Below are 19,684 nucleotides of genomic sequence, written 5' to 3'. Positions count from 1 at the left end.
AGCCATTCTTGTGGTATCAAGAATTCTTACCTTGCAGGCACCTTTGTCTTAGCATAAAACTGCTTGTGCTTTGGGATGGAGATGTCAGCCAGACTTCACACTTTTCCAACCTTCACAGTCCTCGATTTACCACACAAGTAAAGAATGGAATCTTGGCAAGGAGTCACGCAGCACAGATGGCAAATTCAACCTGCATCTCAGCACACACTTCTCACAGTAGAGGTTTGGTATGCTGCATTGCTAAGTCAAAGTAAACATACCCTGTTAGTTTTGAAGCAGCTATTCAAGCGGAGATAGGTGGAATTTAAGATGAAAAATAGCAACCATCTACTTAGCGTCTATATTATTTTCATTACTTACTCACAGTTATATATAGCATATGTTGTATATGTGTGGGTACACATACTTGCATATGCCTTCTACCTTGCGTGGAAGCTGGGCTTCCTCTCCCATTCTCTATCTTACTTTTTGAGGCAGGGCCTCCTATTGAATCTGGAGTTTGCGCTTTCACTTGAGCTGGATGCCTGGCACAGACACGGAGTTCCAATTTCTTCATCCACACTGCAGGCAAGTTGCAGACAGTTGTCTCCACCCCTGGGTTTTACATGGGTACAGGCTGGATGGTTGGATTCCAACTCCCATTGAACCATCTCCAGGCCTCAGAGTTTAAATTGTTTTATTTGGCATACGAGGCAGTCAGTTTCCTTGTGATCTGTTCCCAAATGACAGCGCATGTCACTTCCTGTTCAGAGTACTTTTTAATGGTCATTGGAAGGGTGGGTGACGTATGACAAGATCTCCTGAATGCTGAAACCAGTTTTGATAGAGCATCACAGTGAAATATATTGACTACTTTCTAAATTATTATTTTTAATCCCAACAATGACATGAAGAATGTTTTTTTTTTGTTTTGTTTTGTTTTGTTTTTATAAGCAGATCACATATTTCCATTCTGTCTGTGTGGTTGCTGCAGAAACACCTGAAGGCCTCTCCACCTTGCAAAAGAACCATGATCTAATGTCCACAAACAAGCTATTAAACCACAAGAATCTATACAAACACAGTAAAAATTAATGTACTTTGAAAATATTTTAGGGCTGCATTTCAATAGTACCAGTTATTAGACTACAGACTCCTTTCAAAGCCAGAGTTCCGGTATGCCTACTGAAGCTTTAATTTATTTAAAAACTATTATTTTGCAGTCTTATATAATTATTTAGTCAACTGATTACTTTCCTGTTGTGTTTCTATTAAAAGGAAGAAAGGGTACCCCAAAATATTAGACTTTGCATGATCCAAAACCTGCTTTGACATCCAAATATTGGGATTTGTCATTTCAACTTCTAACGTACTAAGCATTAAACTACTTTTAATGCATTTTAATTTGTGTATAATTCTGAAGATTAGAAACCTAAAAGTAGAGCTAAATGTTGTTATTTATTATGGTTCATGACCTCAAAATCTCCAAGGGACAACCTTGCCCCTGGGGAAAATACAAGGTTTGGGTAATGAGTCCATCAATTCATTCCTTTTATTTATGTCTAAAACCATGTATTTTATATCTGTTCTTGATTCACTAACCCATACCTTTAAGAACCTTTGTGTAGCACTGTTTCTTCTCCACGGCATTTTTGCAAGTTCTCATGCTTAATGTAAAAAGACAAGAGGCAAAACAGAAACCCATGACTCAAAACCTAACGAAAAACACGAAGTAGTGGTAAATGCAAATCTGGCACAGAACAGACAGGGTACTGACTGACAGGGTACAGCTTGTCTGACCCCCGCTGAGAGACTACATACAACTAGATTCCAGTGTTTCCCCACTGGGAAAACCCAGTGCATTGGGCTTCCAAGAACTTTTTCCCAACTGCACACAAAGCTGACCAGCAGGACTCTGAATGGCGAAGCTGGTCTGGAAATTCTGAGGCTCAGCCTTTGAGGTCTGAAGGACTGAGTGGATGCTTGTGATGTCTCTGTGTGAAGCTTGTCTTTGCAATGGACAAGTCTGAGGCCAGTATAGAAGCTGTTAAGGAAGCTACTTCTTACTACTGATAATCTAAAGCCTGTCTCTCCCTGGATTAGCTCCCCATTTAAAGAGCTGTACTTTAATGTGTTTGTTTGCAAGTTCTTTGTGCAACACAGATTAAACGATTACTTTTGAGGTATAACTTAGGAGTTAGCTCATGTAAACAAATCATTTGTATGCCCTTTCTCCATTCCCAGTTCATCACAGCTGTAGCATCTTTTCAGTTATCTCTGAAAAGGGTGGGGCATGAACCTTGCTCCCCCTTGATGGATTTCATCCTGCTACCATTGTGACAGAAAATCTTCATATTGGCTTTAACTTTCTGTATGCCGAATATAATTCTGTGTTGACTGCATAAAGGCAGCCTAATCTCTATTGTCATCCAGAGAGTGCCCTGGACATGACACTCACGACGCTGTCACCACAGTGTCACAGGATGAAGATGCGTGTGTAAATTCACAAATGAGACTGGGTTTGGACTCCATCTGGAGCTAGTCACTAGAAAGCTGGCCCGTGCCCTTACACCACACACCTGTCCCTCAGACTGCTGCCTTAGCATCTTGTGAATTGACTTCTGAAGCTCCAGAAATACATCCACAGCATGAGTAGATGTTCTAATGTGAGTTTATTTATTTATTTAATTTTTAGGCACTAAAACTTAGAAACCTGAGATTTATTTCCCAGGGTTGCCAGCTGCAGGAGATTACCGTCTCCTGCGTTCTCTTCTTTTCCTCTGTTACATAAGGACAGTGATGGTTACCTCCAAAAGTAAATCCTCAGATCCAATGAGATAATAAACACAAAAGAGTTTTGTAAACAGTCAAGGGCTTTGGCAACGGGATTTTGTGTACCAAGTAAGCCAATGTCAAAGCACTGATTGACAAGGCTGTGTGTAAAAATACAGCCACAGCAGACACAGGCCCAGCTCGCCCTGGTAATTGAGTCATTACTCCTCATTCTTGAGAATGGAGGGATGTATGTGTGGGGAAATTCATATACTGCTAAAATGCCAAGAAAATAGGAATAACATCCCAGTGCTCGGGATTGTAGCGTTAGTACCATCTCTCACCTATAGAGGAAAACATCCTGCGATTTCCCCGGGACCCTGCTGTTTCCTAGGCAACCAATCAGTATAAACCAGTTTCCAGTGCCTTCAAAAAGGAGGCGGGCCTCACACCATTTGTGTGAGGCTGGGGGTTATAACAAAGTTAAAACACTCGGCCCGTGGCCCTTGGAGCATTGCAAATCTATGCTAGATTCGCTCACACAATACCAATGTGGAGGAGGAGGGAATCGTGCAGTGGCTTGGTGTCCGTTTGGCTCACGGAATTAATAATGATGCGAGTGTCCACATAACTGCCATTCTTGTCGGTGTATAAATTGGCGTTCCACTTTATAACTAAGAGGCCCGATTCACATTTAGATTCGAGAGCTTTTGTTTCAGGTTTTTTTTTTTTCCTTAGCCGGACTTCTTTACCTTGGGTAGGTGCAGTCTCACTACACCCCACGTTTCAACTCTTCTCAGCCAGCCACACCTTGGATGTAAAACCTCAGAGCAGTTGAGCCTAATGTAGAATCGTCTGACAAATGCCTTCTTCTACGGTGCTCATGTTCTCTAGCCCCCCCAAGAAAATAACATTAAGGCCCATTGTTTTACTGTATGTGTGTACATGTGTGCACACACACACATACATCTGTGTGAGCACAGATGCGTGTGTCCACAAGTCCATATGCAGAGACCCGAGAAGGGCCAGTGTATGGTTCCTTATCACTCTCCACTTTTTTTCTTTGGTTAAACTTGTTTTTTCACAGTTTCATTCTAACTTACATACAACCCCTGTCTGAACCTCTCTTACATATTTCTGACAATCACGCCCTTTTATTTTGTCTGTTTGTTTTATGATCCACTGAGGTTACCAGCCTTGTGTGGGGACATGAGATTGGAATTATCCATGGGACTCGCTGGGCTTGCCAAGGATACAAAAGTTAAGACAGTTCCCTCCATCCCCGAATCTCTCAGTAGCCAAGACTTCAGCAGGGATAGGTAGAGCTCTACAGGTTCTCCCATATCTATAACTGATGGTTGACGAGGCCAGTCTTCTGCATGTCTAGGGCAGGTAACTGCAGAATTCATGATTTCAATGTTGGTGTCATACAGGAAGATGGCATGTCCCTATCTTCCAGATTTTACATTCTTTTAGTTCCTCTAATGCAAGGTTCCCAGAGCTTGTTTCTTGAGACAGGCACAAAAACTGAAACTCACTGGTTTTGGTTTGGCTACCTAAACAAAAAGTATATAGAACTCACCTGTTTCTGCTCCACTATGACTATGATGACTATGATTATGCCTGACTTTTACTTGTTGCCAGAGAGCCAAACTCAGGTCTTTGTTCTTGTTAAAAGCAAAAGCTTTTTCTTTTCTTTTTTGCTTTAAGACATCTCTCTAATCCCTAATGTGTTTTTATATTATATACTCAATAAGCATTTCAATAAAACAAAACTTTGATCAACTAGTTGAGAAGACTTTAGGATATGATGGGTGAGTGGCACTTTAAAAGCTTCATTAAATGTACAGTAAATAAAGTGTGAAATTCTGAGTTAACTCTTTCTGAGTGTTGTAGGATGCTGAGTTTTGTATAATTATAAACAATCAAGGAATCAAGCCTGTAGTCCATATAAAGACTGACAAACTTCTGAGGGCTAGTACGCCCCACCCCCCATCTCCCATAATTCAATTGTTGTTAATGTTGCTCTCACAGTGAAATATAGATTTGTTCTAGTGTTGAGTTGGACTGAAATTCATGCTAATAGCTCTGTAAACACATGTATATAAGGAACCATCACTGTTTGGCAAATATCCCTACATGGCCCATTAGTCACCTAGAAGCAGACAATCTCTTTGAGGCTGAAAATCAGGTCCCCTCTTTAGCAGCAGGGTTTCCTGCTTACTGGAGCTACAGTGCATTTCACAATGGTCTTTAATATTCAGAGGAAGAATTTGGCTGATAGTTAACCTCACCTTTGTTTCATCATCTTTGGTGGCATGAACCACTTATAATCTATAAAGCACCATGGAATATACCCTGAAAAAAACAATTCTGGTATATGAGCATGTCAGCCCCAAGGACATTGCACAGGTTCCCTGTTTCCAATTCACTTTACAGATCCCATCACTGTATGGTTCTGCCTGGCCTCCGAGGAATATGATGAGCAACTGGGAAGAGTATATAAGAGAAGTCACTGTGGAATTTTGGACTTTCATTCTTTGGAAAATCATAAGGTTGAGAAGCATCAGGGTAAGGCATATCAAACTGTAACTTATTCTCCTCACCCTTCACATTATTCTAACTTACCTTTTACTAACTCTTAGAATGCATGAACTAGCAGTGAAGAGAGCTGATTTTGTGAAGTGTGCTGAGTATTTTCTAAGAAGGTTAGTGTCATTTTAGCATACCCAAAGCTTCTAGTGTAAATTCACTGTTCATTCATTAATTGTTAAGGCAGCCTCACTTTATACCTCAAGATAACATCAGACAAACTGAGTATATTCTTGGTGCTATGCTGAATGCCTTGGGAAGACCCAAAGACACTTCAGGCCCGCACTTGGTGACACTAGAGTAGAACTAGCTAATTGATGTCACAGGGCTGGATGGGGCTGAGGGTAGGGAGTAGTGAGGCTTTTGTAAAAACAAAGTGAGCATAAACATAATGGCAGCACTGGACTTTTAACTAGCATCTAGTGTGGAGGAAGGAAGCTCAGTTGTAGGCACATGTTTACAGCAATCTCATCTCTGCAAAAATTTTAAGATATACACTTTATTTTATCCACAGCTATCAAATGAACCTGCTCTGAGAAAACTGTCCTGTGGCCAGAGACAAATTTAGATCTATGTAGAGGCACAACATTTTTGTCTAGGTATGGGAAGAACAGTTGATATTACCTGGTCCACATGCACAGGGTCAGGGACAACCTTTCTAAAGAGAATCATAATTGATCTGCTCCGGGAACATTTTTAAGAAACATGCAATGGAAAAGTGAAATCACTCGTATCACTTAGCTTTCAGTTGTGAAGATACTGATATTTATCAGATGAGAGGCATCATTGTTACTTTTTTATTGCTCTGATCAGATACTATAACCAAGGCAACTTACAAACAATATTGGGTGTTTACAATCATAGAGGAAGACACCTCTAAATGGCAGAAGGGAGGTGCAGAGCAGCAAGCATGCTGACACGGCACTGGAACACTAGCTGAAATTTCAATATATCTTACCAGCAAACAGGAGGCAGAGATGATATGGCATAGACTTTTGAAACCTCAAAAGTGACATGCCTCTTCCACCAAGGCCACACCTCCTAAAATCCTTTTCAAACAGTTCTACCAACTGGGGACCAAGTATTCAAATATAAGAGAGTATTGAAACCATTTTCATTCAAATCACCACACCACAGGGTGTGTAAATTTTTATCAGGATTTATAAAGATTCCAACCTTGATCTCAAAGACACCCTTTTCCACGGGCATTTAGCAGCCAACAGAAGGAAATTCCCCTTGCGTATTTAATACCTAGAACAATACCCTAAACCTGCAATTCTTAACCTCAAACAGGAATCCCATTCTCATATCCACATCAGGAATGTCTTCCATGTGCTATCCTTGCTCTTTGATTTATGAAAGGTCTCTGCTTTGGAAAGCACCATTTAAGTGACCAAGAGCAGAATAGTTCTAAAATCCCAATGCAAGCATGTGGCAACTCTAAGAGATCTATGTGGTTGTATCTAATAGCTATGCTTGTTAAAGAATAAAATCCAACATGGAATGCTCATCATTACAACACTATTTGCTGCTTGGTCCCTTCCTTTGTTCTTCAGCCCCTTTGTTCACCTATGTTAGTCTGGCTTTCTGTTACTGTAAGAGACTCTTGAGAGAAGCAATTTAGAGGAGAAGAATAGATTCTTAGGCTCATGACTTCAGAGGTTTCATTGAGAGCTGATTAGTTCCATTGCATTGGACTTGAGGTAAGGCAAAATAGCAAGGGAGGAAACATGTCGTGGACTAAAGCTACTCATCTCCTATCAGCCAGGAAGCAGAGACACAAATGGGCTGAGGAGAAAATATACCCTTTAATGGTACATATTCAGTATCCTGCTTCTTTCACCTAGCCCCCTCCTAATGTTTACATCACACCCACAAACAATGCTATCAGAGAACGTCTCTTTTCGTGGATTAAAAAAATGATGAACTTGAAGCACTTAGGATACAGTCTTTTTTTCAGAAATCCCATCAGCTGGAAGAGAAACCTAAAACCCCTGAGCCTCTAGAAAGCATTTCATAGTCAAACCAGAACATTGCCCACCTGGACTCTAGTCTTACTGAAAAACGTACAGTGGGCCAGTTGTGCTGGTGAGCATACCCAGGTACATGGTGGGACTTCCTCTTATCTGTCAGAATGTAACCTTCAGTGTTCATCAAAATTTTCAGTTCAAATATTCACTAGGCATGAAAGCACAAACATACAAAAACAGCGTACTTGTTTTTAAAAGTTGTGTGCAGTTGATTATGTTACTGAACCAGTTCAATCCCTGAAATCAATTTTTCAGAAGTATTTATTGACAGGGTGACTGCCAATTATAGCGAGACAGAATAATGTACCTTAGGAGTGAATATGGTGCAAAAATGGAGGTTTACTTGAGGTGTCCAGGGAGGTAACTCAAGTCTGGGAAAGGTGAAATAATTTATGGCCATGGCTCTTCAGAGGATACATGTTCACAAAATGACCTGGCCAGTAAACTTTTGACCCTGTGGCATTAGATATTTCCACAGGTACATGTGAAGGGCTAATGGTTTCGACTAGTCTAAGCTGCCGCCAAAATGCTGTTAAACAGCCTATGCAACTGTTATGGATATCGCCAATGTGTAAGAAGAGTTACCTATAGCACAACAAATGGAGATATATATTGTGAAGACATGAGATTTATAAAATGGGTAATAACAGCAAGCAATAAAATGCAGGTGAAAGCAGAGTGCTTGCCTAATGTTTCCTCTCTGATTCCAAGGCAGTAATTAAGTCTAAAAGCCAAGTGAAGGATCAGAAGGTAACTGTGTTTCTGAATCCCCCTTAGTAGTATCCCAGAGATACTACTGTGTTCTCTGGAAGTTTTAACTCCAGTATTTAGAATTTGCAGAACTAATACCAGTGGACTTTTCAGAACACTATGAACTTTACGTTTTTGCATTGCTGTGTTTGTAAGATTAATCCATGTTATTACCATAGTACACCCATTCTTTGTATAGACTTTTGTTGTGATTGATTTTTTACATGCACGTCTGTGCATCATCAAGTATGAATATCAAATATACTGTTCATGGATATTTATGTTGGCTTCAGTTATCAATTTTATGACTTATTTTATGATTTTATGACTTAGCTCATAGTGATTATTGTATATTGTAAAATAGCTTCAAGGAAAAATTTTCAGTAATAAATATTTGAAGTGATGAATATGCAAATCACCTTGATTTGATTCCCATAATTTGTATATATGTTAAGTGACCATATTACACATCATGAATATGTTAATTACAATAAAGTACTAACAACTTCTACCTATATGAAGTCAATGGAGACCGCCTCTCACTCTTGGCTTCAAAAAGGATGTTATTCCTTTTCCTTTTTAATGCAATATGAGTATCCTCTAATTTTATGAATTTCAAACCCTTTATCCATGTTCAAACAATAAGAATAGACTTTACTAAAAAGTGTGCAACATACCACTTATAACATATTCTTTTGCCAGTACTTTTGTTTGCTGACACTGATTATCTTTGAAACTCAGATGGTTACTTTCACCCCTTGGCACCAGAACCACTAGTTTTGCTCCATGCTCAACATGGTGCCTTGGGGTTGAGCAAGTTCTCCATCCATAAGTCCACAGATTGCAGCGGACATATGGTCTAGCACAACGGAGCATCTTTCACATTGGAGGAAGAAGCTTCATGCCTATTACCAACAAGGCCCTTAGTGCCCCCAAGGTATTAGTCTCCAGCCCAGTCTGGATATCTTCTGTGATCTGCCTCAGATGGGTTGATTAACTTTGATTAAAGCCAAGTCTGCTCCTTGTTCTAAGTCACACAGAAAACACTCGTCGGTCTCTGTAGTTTCTTAATCCCCTTATTACAACTTCCCAGAATGGAGTCCACTTTGTTTCTGGACAAGTAACAACTCAACTTGGAATGAGCCACAGTTATGGGAGAGATGCAGACAGGCTAATCCCACATCACAGTATACATTTCTAAGCCAGCAGCCTGTGCTCTGGGTGTGTGGTGAGGCCCTGGGCAGATGTCCCTGGGAGGAAGTATTAGTAACAGGGCAGCTGTGCACACAGACAGCAGTTGAAATTATTCTTCCTTCAACAGACCCCTTTAGATTCTGACCTCTGAATTTCTCTATCCTGTAACTGTGATATTTTTTACAAGTTGATATTTTAGGGGACAGGGAGTTGCAATTTTTCCTTGTGGGTGTGAATGTTCATGAATGTTCAGGTGTGCATGTGTGTGTAAGTGAAGGTAGGGTCCAGAGGACTCAGGCATTGTCCTCCTTGTCTTTGAGACAGGGCCTCTAGCTTGGAAGTATGACTCTCCAAGGAATCTAGGCTGGTTGGCCAGGTACTCCCAGTCTCTCCTTCTTTAGTGCCAGGAATCCAAGCATGCACAAGCATGCTTACTTTGTCCTGAATCTGGGGACTGAATTCAAGAGTTAGGTTTTAAATGTGGGATTCAGAAAGTTGGATAATGCAAGTAGTAAGGGAAAACCCTTTGTTCTGCAGCCTAGGCACTGCTGTGAGAATAATGTGGATGGTAAGAAAAGTAAAAGACTTTCGTTCTTGAAGAAACATCATCAATTGTAAGATAATGAAGCCATCTTTTCGTAAAGAGGAGATGCCTGCTTCCTTCCTGGAACCTGACACAGTCCAAAACTATCTAGGGAAAGTGAAGGCTGTTTCCAGCAAACAAGGGTGCTACCTCTAAGCTTGTTCTTCCCAGGAAAACAAAGCACTTCTTCAAAAACTGACATCTGGCAAGCCAGCAGATGTTCCTGTGTGGTCTCAACAGAAAAAGCCTGATTTTAGTTGACCCCCTCCTCCCAGCCTGAATTTGCCTTCCCAAGCTATGTTGCACAAATTAGCTAAATCCTTGCTGAATTTTTACTTGATACTGGTTTTGTTTGTTTCTTTGTTTTGTTTTACTTAAGAAGTGGTAGTAGTTTGGCTTAAGCAAAATGTTCTAAACACATCCAGTGGAGACACTGTTTCTACCTGTAATGATTCTGGGGACCCATAGCCAAAGAGAACTACTCTCAGCTTTTAAAACCAAAATATCCCTGTTCTAGAAGGAAGGAGGGGAAAAGTTACGAACAGAAGTACCTCTTCAGACCTTCAAGTCTAAATGATCCTGGTGTACCAGTATTTAAAGAGTTTGTAAGAGGTCCTGCCTGCTTTTGAAAGGAGAGCCGGAAGTAGGTCTCAGACACTGCTATTTTCAAAGACAAGGTCAGGGTAATGCCCACAGATTCTGTTCATGAACGCAGCCCGCCCCATCAGGAACTGCTGACAGCTGCTTTGCTTTCTCTGTGGCCAGTTTCTTGAGTAGGCTAATGTCAAGGGGTTAAAAATCACAGAGGTGTCTAGCTAGGTTCACTGGTCGCACTCAGCACCCTAAACCTCTGCAGCTGTGTGTGACCTTTCCTCAGGCTCAGAGACTGGGGTCAACTGATCCTGCGGTCAGGAGCCAGATTCCAAGTGTGGCTCAGGCTTTACGACACAGGCCTGAGAATGTAATCTGAGTGACCTTGGCCAGTGTCATCTCAGAGCTACACCTAAACACAAGATGTTAAATGAATATGCCCTCAAGAAGTGAACCTCTCTAGAGAGTGCTGTAAGTTTTTTTTTTTTTTAAGATCTTTATCATACAAATCTATGCACAAGAATTTTTAAATAGAGACACTCCTTTCAACTCTTTAATGAATTTTTTTTCCCATTTTAAATTGCACAGAACAAATACCACTAAAAAAAGTTAGCTTCAATAAAGTGGAGAGTATAATATATAAACAGTTACTACAGGCTAGGAGGGCCAGGAGCTTAAGAAGAAGCTTGTCACCAGTTACAAAATTCTGCTTAGGAATGAAGAATCCATTCAAGTAGTTTGTGCTGGGGGGAAAAAAGAAAGAAAGAAAGATTTTGACACAAGGTAGAGCCCACTGTTTGTTGGGTCCTAGGAGAAGAAATCTCCGTTTAGCACTTGGCACACAAATATCACCAGGTGGTTTTGTGGCCATAAAAATAAAGCTGTACTCTTCGGCAAGGGGGGAAAGCATCATTATGTTCCAGGTGAGTCCGGAAGGACGGAAAGGGAAAGTGTCTATTTTGGGGCTGTGCACGCAGCTGACAAACCGAGCTGCCTGCCAGAGAGACGCAGCTGCATCCTTGCGCGGCTGTCTGTCCACCTGCGCGCCCAGCCGGTGCCCCGCTGATTGCCTCTCTGTGTTTCTGCTCGGCTATTTTCTGAGACTTAGAAGAGGCAGAACCAAAAAGTGACAGCATTTCCTACAATGTTACGTAGCCCCGATACGTGGCCAATAAATAACAATATTCCAGGCAAGAAAAGCACTCATCTACATAAAAGGAACTTCATCCAGTTTGCCGGTTTGACCCTCGGGCATTTAAATCCATGTCAGGAGGAGTGAAATACCTCAGCCTTGCCTCTAATCCTATTTACCCAGTGATGGTGGTCCTTTGGTCATTAGTAACCGTGTTCTATCTAAATACTTTGAAGTATACAGCAAGGCAGTTTTCAGGTACAGTAAACACCGGATTAAAGTGATATTACCGAGCAGTATTTTACAAGTGGATCTTAAATGGTAACTGGGCAACAGGCTTGATGTTGTCCAAATGAATCCTGCGGCCATAATTTTTTGCTTAGAATTAATTTCCAAATAAATTTCTTGCAAAAGGAATGGCACCTCTCGGTAAATATTTAAATGTCAGGGACTTGGAAAACACTCGAAGCAAACTCACTGTCCTTCCTAAAAATACTGTTGTTCTAGACAAGAAAGGAGAGTCTTTTGCAGAATTTCCTCAGCTAAGTAAATTGAAATGAACCAAGAGTTGTGATTGATCAAATCTAATATCCTGGGAGGTTCTTCAATTTGAAGAAGTAAACACAAATAAAGCTAACTGCACAGATTACGCTAGAGGACTGTATAGGAAACTTAGATGTGTAATTTGGGAGATTTTCATGGCTCCCGAAGAAGCAGATCTGGGTCAGCAATGGTTAATGCAGCGTTCTGGGGTGTGGTGACCACAGGGATATGAGGTGTGAATTGAATAGACCCAGGACATGGATCCCCAGGATTCAGGCACTTACAAAGAAGTCTGGCCTTCCCTGGGAGGAACGTCCCATGGTTGTAACATCAGCAAATGCTTCTGAGAAACACTGATCTTGCAGTTGAATTCTCAAAGCCGGAACTGGCTAGTTGGATGTGAGGAAGGGGTGACTTGAGAACTATTTCTTATGGTTTCTGAAGCTCACGCCAAAGAGCCTAACCGTGAGCGGTGGGTGCAGACATGCGCATCAAGTTAAAGGAACTCGAAGCAATGAACGCACAGAAGAGTAATTCGGGACCAGAAGGGTGAGGAGAGCAGGTTGCCAGCCAGATCGTCAGCAGAGGAGGCTGAACTCATGAAATGTGTGATGCAACATTAAAGTAAAACAAAGATATTATTTATATACACACAATATATACACGCATGCATATTTTAAACCATATAAACAGACATATATTTCACACGTAAGCACTGAGACATATTTCTCTCCAGTAACGTTCTCCCTTTGAAGAAGAGACGCTCAGGAAAGAGACTTTGTATGGACATAAAATAAAGGAAGTAAAAATCTGGAATCATTTTCCAAGAAGATTTTTATCAGAGGTTTGACCCATTGTGGAATTGTAGTTTGTCTGAGTTGTCACCAGCACTAAGTACCCAGGGTCTTTCTCTCATATATGGCTCTATCTATCACATGGATGGGCAATTGAGGATAACAAAAACGTTGCTGAATGAGAATGAATGAATACCGGGATAAGAAAGCATAGTGGGAAGACAGAATGGCAGATATATATATATATATATATATATATATATATATATATATATATATATATATATATATATATATATATATATATATATATATATATATATATATCTGTATGCATATATATGTATATATTTATATATGTGTGTATGTATATATATATATATAAATACATATATGTGTGTTTGTGTGTGTCTGTGTGTGTGTGTATTAGTGTTGGGTCTTCACAGGGATACATGATAAAAATGGGATCAGAGGTCAGCAAGAGATGGACAGTCTATAACCACAAGCCTTAAACAAGAAAAAGAAAAAAAAATATTGTCACAAAGATAGATACTATATGTGGGGAGAGGTGCAGGCAATCCAGTAGCTTCAGGAGGTTAGTCACCCTGTGTGCTATCCCAGGATCCGGTATAAGGCGCGACCAAACCATGAATGATTAAGTTCCTGACTTCAAGGAGAAAAGCATCTCCCTTAAGTATCTAAATCCACAAAAGTAAATATGGAACCGATATATGTATGCTGGTGCACACACGTGCCCATGGTTCACACATGGGCCTGGGGTACACAGCTGCATGTTTGCTGGGGCCAGGTGAGTACACTCAGCTCCTACCATGTTCTGCTCCATTCTCTTCAGTCTGTCACTGGGATTCTTACCCACTCTGGAGCCAAGCATTAGTAACTACAGCACATAGCATACATTACCGGTGACTAAAAATTGAAACTTTGAGAAGTTTTCAATTTTTAGTCACTGGTTTATTGGTCAGGGTGCTGAGTGGGAAATGTAGGAACCTCAGGCACAAAGACTACTCTAAGGGCCTTCTATATTGTCTGCTGCACAGCCTTTAAAGTAGCACCATAGTATAGAGACCAGGCATTTAAAACGAAGTCTATGGGACACAGTTCAAATAACAGAAGACATTTTCTAACAATTGGTATGTAAGCAGGAACAAAAACACACTTTCAGCAATTTTCTTTAAATCCAGATTTTCCTTTTATACTAGTGAATTTTTCTACAGGAACGCTAACTCCAAACTTCCTTCTGCCTAGCTTCTTTGATTTTTTTTCACTGCTTCCCCTCTTCTCTTCCAGAATAATTACAGCAATCAAAGAAGAACTATGCACTGGAAATGCTTCAAATATGGATTTGCAGTTTAAAGTTACTGAGATAGAAATATATCAATAATATTTAAGTCACCTACATATTGAGTTTTTCTGTTACTCATAGTTGAAATTAACTTAATTGATTTACTATACATGAAAAAATGCTTCAAGTAACATCCACCATAAAATGGTGATGCTTGGGGGATTGCTTTTTATTTGATATGCTATGTCAATATTCATGTTACTGAGAGCAGAGAATACATATTAATCTCTATGTATCTGTTAGCTGCTAGCATCAGAATTTTACCTGTAACAATCTTTAGAAAGTTCCTCTAAAACATGTATTGAGGAAGTGCAGAATGAAGATATACTGTTGTAGGTATTGCTGATGGAAGAAAATAAATGTGTCTGTTCTGTGACCAATAATATGCTCAAAATAAAATTAACTCTCTCTGTCCCTCTCTCTCTGTGTGTCTCTCTCTGTCTCTCTCTGTCTCTTTCTCTCTCTCTCTCTGTTGAGCTAGACTGCATCATTAGTCCTTGTAGTAAGAAGTCTGCCAAATTTTCTCTCCTGATTCCCCACTCACAGTCGTTTAATGAATCTCATAAAAGCTAATATCCTAATTTAGCAATTCTCTCCCTTGTGTTCCACTAAAAAACAGATCTTGCAATAAAATAAATATGCAGAAGGATGGAGGGCAAAGGTATATTATGTATGTGATTTTAATACAAATATTTTTTTTTACTTTGCAAAGGGAAAAAACACCTAGTGACAGCCCAAAATATAACACAGGAGAAAATGTGCCACTCATATGACTGAAATATTCAAAACATGTTATCTCAAATCACCACCATTTTCTCTCATAAGCTTCAGTCAAGATAAGGTTTATGGCCAAAGCGAAGACAGAGTACATACCATGAGATGATGCAGAGATGTCCAAAGGCTATTTCGGGCAACAAGGGACCAATGGTTAGATCCAAGACAATATGGTAGGGTGCATGCAAACTAAATTACCATTGCTTTCTAGCCCACAGAAATCCCCGTATCAATAATGCACATGAAGGTGTTATGGAGATGTCAGTGCATTTTAGCATAGTTTGTAGTTCTGATTTTGTCGGAAACTGCTAAGGAATAAAACTCAAAATCTAATAATAATCTAATGCTTCTGGTGTTTCATGTACTCAAGAATTCTGATTGCTTGAAGGTTGTTTGGAGGAGCTTAACAAAAAGGGACACATTATCAACCATCATGGTTACCCTCTATTGTGGAAGGATAGAGCTGATTATAAATTCAGAGGAAACCAAGAATGGGTTCTCTGCTTCTATGAAGACAGAAGAAAGTTTTAGTAAACAGCCATTATCCTAATGGACAAGTATTGAAAAGCATTTTGTATATGTACATATGTATGTATGTGTGCCAAAACACATGACACATACAAAACTTCTTGATAGTAAAATTTATAAATTGGTTGAAAGCAGCTAATGAGAAGCAAGCCAAGTGACTCCATTTCATCAATAATTCTGTTCCAATGCACATATCTATTTGCCTATTCATATTATAGGTTTAATAACAATTTTATTGTTTTTTTCAATATCAGTATATTCAGTATGACTTAAGAATGCTACACTCCCTCTCTCTGGCTTTTCTACCGTAACAGGCACCATCGCTAGCACCATGCCTGCTCTCTGACAGGATCTCACTGCAACTGTGCCTTGTTGGTAAAGCAATCCATGGTGTGCATATGTCGTTAGTGAATACTTGTTTCTTCTACACAGTACTGAAAGGTCACAGTGGCAGGAACTGCATTCCTGTTACTCTAACATGGCTTTCATAATTCTGGTAAATGGGAGGTGAGTAGTAGATGTTTATTGACTAAAGAGGGAAATTTATTGAAATACAAATGAAGCTTTTTGTTTTCATTAACCACTGTGGGAAGTTCATAAATAAATTAGACTAGGGTTAACAAGGGAGAAAATACATGACTAAAAAGAGTGGCATTGCAGAGCAGAATGTCATCAATATTGGGGAGGAGATGCAAGTCCTAAGAAAGCATTGTTTATGGAGAGGTTGATTAATCCTGTATACTAATGAAGATAGAATGATTCCATTACATAACACCCATAGCCAGAGAAGATGTTTAAAGACAGCATTACAGTGCATAGCCCACTGCCTTACTAAGGGCTGGTATAGGATCTGTTTTCTAACACTTGGTCAAAGAATGGAATGCTACCTTGAACTTCCACTTTCTATTCTAGAATAAGAAATAGAAACACCACACCTAATAGAGTTGAGTGTTAACCAGAGAGCATGACTTTTAAATTATTGCAATTTTGTTCTCCAGACCCCATAAAACTGTGATCGATAATTAATGAAGGGATTTAAGTTCCATGGTGAAAGTTTTTATTTACACTTGAACATTTGAAATAAGTAGGGCATTGTTAGTTAACCAAAAGGCATACAGAGGAGAATGCTTAAAGAACATAGAGTTGTAGTAAACACATATTCTCAAACACCTCTTAGAGGAGAGAAAACTGAAATTTCATTTTCAGGACAGCAACTTCAATGTTTTTTATACTCTTTGCCCAGGAAATTTTGTCTGGTTGGATTTATAGTCCTTATTGTTTGTGGATCAAATGTTTGTTGAAATTTAATTAAAACAGTAGAATATTAAAACAAGCACATCTAAAGCATAAAATTGGTTGAATTATAGACATTACAAATCTATAAAAAATCCATGATTATAGGAAGTAACTTTTTGTAGTTGAGATGTGCAGTCTTCTATAAAACTCTGACAGACATAAATAACAGAGAAGTGAAAGCAGTCTATTAAAATGGTCTAGATAACTATGCCTTGCTATGTTCACAGGGTAAGGCCAATTTATAATTTACATTAAAACCTAACACATTTCATTTTAGAAAATAGGGGTAAAGAGAACAGCATGCAATATGGAGGTTAGTGGTCTGTTTTCTGGGGTGTGTTCTCTCCTTCTGTGTAAGGCAAGTGAACTGAGCCACCACACAGGCATGGCAACTGAGGAGGTTGATTGAGCTCACATCCCAGAAATCTCAGTGCTTGGCAAGAGTGGAGCCATTCCCTTCCGGTCTCTATATCTGTTATGGGACACAAAACTGTCACACCCAACTGATAGACCCACAGGCACTCAATCAGTCACGTCCCATAGAACCTGAAGATCTTTTCCATGTTCCATCTAGATAGCGAAGCCTTAAAATTAATGACCTTCCCTTCCAGGATATTCTTGTGCTCTTCCCCCCAAAACAGGATATAATCTCTACTTTACCCTAAACAACGTATGCACGTTTGCATCCATCCCCAACAAAGTAGCACAAGCAAGCATGAATCATCTGAGAGTGCTGCTTTGTTAGAGATAACCATAGGGAAGGTCTCTTCCTAAATGAGTTGTAACATTGACTCCTAAAGAAGGCCTTTCTCTTCTCTTGCTCCTCTGGTTCTCGATGTTCACGAATTCCCAAGCAACTTGAACTTGTTCATCCAGGGCTCTGCTTTCCCCTTCTTGCCTGGCATGCAGATACTCCTATAGAAAAACTGACACTGGACTCCCCATTCCTGACCTCCTCTAAAGGCAGTATACCACCTGTGGATGAGTATTCAGAGAAGAAAGTGGGAACCACAACATTCATCCCAGATCCTATTTTTTTCCTTCTGCTCTGGCTTATAGCAACATTTGGTATCCCAAAAGGAAATACAACCTGTCTACTTACTGGCTGTAATCTAGGTCAGCATACCAGGGAAGCTCAAACACCACTGGCAGAGAGGCAGAACTCAACAGAATGCTTTCACAGTGTGGATTCTAGGAACCAAACTTTATAAACATCTTTACCTATTGCACCAATTTTTTGGCCCCCAAAAGTTTATCTAAATGAGAATATTAGTTTATGTGTTCTTTTATTTTAAAGACAAAGTTCTATAGGAATAGGAGGCAGCTACATCTTAAATATACTGAACACCACCAGTTGTTGGTGGAATTCACCATATTGATGGAATTACAAGATATCTACTTCAGAGTAATTTTAATTTTATAATTATACAGTTATTTTAAGTGATAATTGTTACCTGATTTTTTTCAAAATGTAAAGGTCAGTGATTCACTGAAAAATGATAGCCCAGATTGAAATAGTATGCAAACACAAAGAGTGTTTTATTCTACAGAAACCCAGCACGCTGGTGCCTCCCATTACTAAGAGAAACGACCAAGTGAGCTCATAGGCCTGATCTAATGCACATTAGGAGATTCCTTTGTAGGTGACCTTTATCTTGCTCCATCTCTAGGGACACTTCATTACAGGGATATGGGGGCTGGAAACTATTGCTGGGGAGGTCTGGAAACTGTTGCTGAGAAAGTTTGGAAATTGCTGTAGACCCATTGTCCTTGCCTCAAGCAAGATTGAGAGGCAGCTTCTGGAGGCTTGGACTTGCCTGGACTTGCCTGGACTTGCCAGTTTTTCTGTCTTCACATTTCCATATGTCTGCCAAATCTTCATTCCCTCCACAGCCCAGTTAGCATGATCACTGAAGCTGAGATTGAGTAGTCTGGGTTATCATATGAAGACAACCATAGCAGCCCAGCAGCCAAGCCTTTTTATTGCATAGAGTGAACATGAAGCTGGGTCACTGCATGCTGCTGACCATGTAAGTCACATTATTACATACAGATAAAACAAGGATTCCTAGTTATTACATACAGATGGATGAGGAGGCAGGCTTTATTCATCTCAGTAGCTGTCTCTGTAAAGGAGCAGTCTTCAGGCTATAAACATCTAGGTTTGGGGGGAGGCTGAGCTATGGTGGGTATTTCCTGCATATACTGCCAACATATATACTCAGGTCAACTGCTGTCTCTCTGAGGCTCCCTCTAAGAAGGCTTTGCTGCTCTGTTGGGATGAAGTATTGGGTCCTTAACACATCTGAGCCCATGTTAAACAGCGTCACATGCTCTCAGGACTGCACCCATTCCCCACAGAAACACCTCATATTTTGCCTGTTTGTCATCCTTGCTAAGCCCTCATCCATTAGAAGAAAATAGCTGCCTTATGTCCATGCACCTCACTACAGGCTTTCTTCTCTTTAAGTGAACAAAGTAGTCTAGGCCATGTGTGCCAACGCTACCTTCTAACAGATGTGGCAATAACCATACTAAATTTTACTTTTGAAAATTAAAAAAAAAAAAAGAGCACATCATGGAGGAAAATTATTTTGAGTCCCTTACAGCAGAATTAGTTCATACAAATATTGGGTTAAGCAGATGCTGTCCAAGTTTGCAAGTAGCAAACAGAATATCCTCTTTCCCAATCTCTGCTGTGGCACTTACATGCATTTTCTCACAGAATAAGTAAGTTTACTTCAATGGGATCCCCAGTGGACA

This window comes from Micromys minutus, assembly GCF_963924665.1.
Source record: "Micromys minutus genome assembly, chromosome: 26".
Lineage (NCBI taxonomy): Eukaryota > Metazoa > Chordata > Mammalia > Rodentia > Muridae > Micromys > Micromys minutus.
The sequence above is the reverse complement of the archived record's forward strand: the minus strand, read 5'-3'. Positions refer to the sequence as shown.